Genomic DNA, 1923 nt, shown 5'->3' with positions numbered 1-1923 from the left:
TATAATATAATATTATATTATAAATTTTAATAATTATTTATCTAATTGCATTTATGGTTTAGAACTAGTATTGCATTAATTATTTATCTAATTGCATGTATTGTTTAGAACTATTTTCACATTTATTTTAATGTGAAAAATTTTTTATTGCATTAATTATTTATCTAATTGTGTGTATGGCTTGGTTTGCAGTTTGAAAGTTTGATCAAACCGCATGTGCGGGTTGAGCCGCACCGCCCGCAGCGTGATCACCCCTATATAATTGCTCTCGACAGTAAATGAAATCGTGAATACTAATTTTTAAAAACAAAATTAAAATTTTGACGCTTCAGTTTTATTAACATAATAATAACATATTTCCAATTATATTAATATAACAAATCCTATTGAACTCAGAAATAAAAATGAGAACCATAAGACGTCAATTTGATCTTTATATCCGATGATCCGGCCCATTAACTCACAGGCCCATTCAATAAATAACGCAGACAAATAACATGGAAAAAATTAGAAAAGGGGAAATTGGAGATCTGAGAGCTGCTTGTGCCTACTGAGGTACAAATCACTAGTAAATCTAAGGAATGTCCAAACTAATATGTGATGCTGAGTCAGGATCAAAGTTATTTCGAGGCAATCTCGATTGAAGCCAATTCAAGATTTTCCTACTAAATTATTTTTTTTATAGAAATAGCACTCGATCAAAAGGAACGTTCACAGGTATTTTCCGGCTGGTGTCCCTCTTTCTTGTCTTTTACGCATTTTCTTGCCAAAATATGTTGCAGAACGATCTATAATACAATTGATATGGTTTAATGTGATTCCTCAATCAATTCAATTCGTAGTACCTTTAGGATCCACTTATTTCCCATACTATGAGTGAAAGGGAAATCGTCCTGTTTTTCGTAATGTTTAATGTGTGCCGCAAACATAGGATTGAGCTGACCTCAAAGGCCAGGCCAGATAGCCCAGGTTGATGTTAGGCTGGATACTGGAAGAGTCCAAATGTATAAACGATTAAGGAAATGAGGGAGATACCACTGAACATAGATGACATAGTCTTTTTCTCTACTTAAATGTAAAATAAGGAAGGAATTCCTATGAATGACTTAACTCGAGAGACATCTACTTAAAATCAAACACATGTAGCACGAAAATCACCACCCATAACTCTCTTTGCACCAGAGTTTGCTGAATTTTGGGACTTCGAGCCATTTTTATAATAACAGTTTTTTTTTATTATGCAAGAGTGCAGACATCAAGCTTCCACAAAAGATTGACAAAGTTACGGTTCAAAACTGATACTTCAGCGCCACATGGACTGCAAGAAACGAATCAGATTCGGGAACCATGAACTGCAATCATTGTAAGTTTTTGTTAGTGGCTTCTGTAGAGATTTTTGTGTACGCGCTTGTAGTGCTTTGTAATTGCAGAACGTGAACGGAACACAGTCGAACAGTGGTGACGGTAGTTTTCCATCTGTCGATTATACATTTAAAACAGAAAATCAATTTAAGACATTTTATCAAACATGTTTAGTGAATTATAACAAAAAAGAGAAGTAGAAAAAATCAGTAAAACAAACATCAATAGTCAAATTATTACGATCAACACACCCAAAACATCACAGTATGAAAATTTAATTTTGTAAATTATTTAATGCACTATTGAATATTATAAAAATTCATAAGTGCTTAGAAAAAAACATCACAATATGAAAATTTAATCGGTAAATTTTAATACTCCCTCCTAATTTATTTATCATCTTTGATTTTTAGTGGTCAAATTCATCTAACTTTAACCGAAAATTTCATACACTAAAAATTATATCATTCAAAATTACATATAATCTACTTTAATATTTACATTTCACTTTTTTAAAATAATGAAACGGTTAATATTAAATTTATTATCAACGTTAGGTTA

At 31.5% G+C, this 1923-nt stretch overlaps 1 long non-coding RNA gene across 1 annotated transcript; it reads left to right on the top strand.

Moving 5' to 3' along the window:
- Window positions 1-522: 522 nt before the first annotated feature.
- Window positions 523-1527, top strand: LOC141672875 (uncharacterized). The gene is made up of 2 exons (XR_012555722.1): window positions 523-717; window positions 1246-1527. It is a non-coding gene; the product is annotated as an uncharacterized LOC141672875 (long non-coding RNA).
- The last annotated feature ends 396 nt before the right edge of the window (window positions 1528-1923 follow it).

The sequence above is a fragment of the Apium graveolens genome, chromosome 7 (assembly GCF_009905375.1).
Source record: "Apium graveolens cultivar Ventura chromosome 7, ASM990537v1, whole genome shotgun sequence".
NCBI lineage: Eukaryota > Viridiplantae > Streptophyta > Magnoliopsida > Apiales > Apiaceae > Apium > Apium graveolens.
Note: the sequence above shows the minus strand (reverse complement) of the source record. Positions and strands in the feature narration are given on the sequence as shown.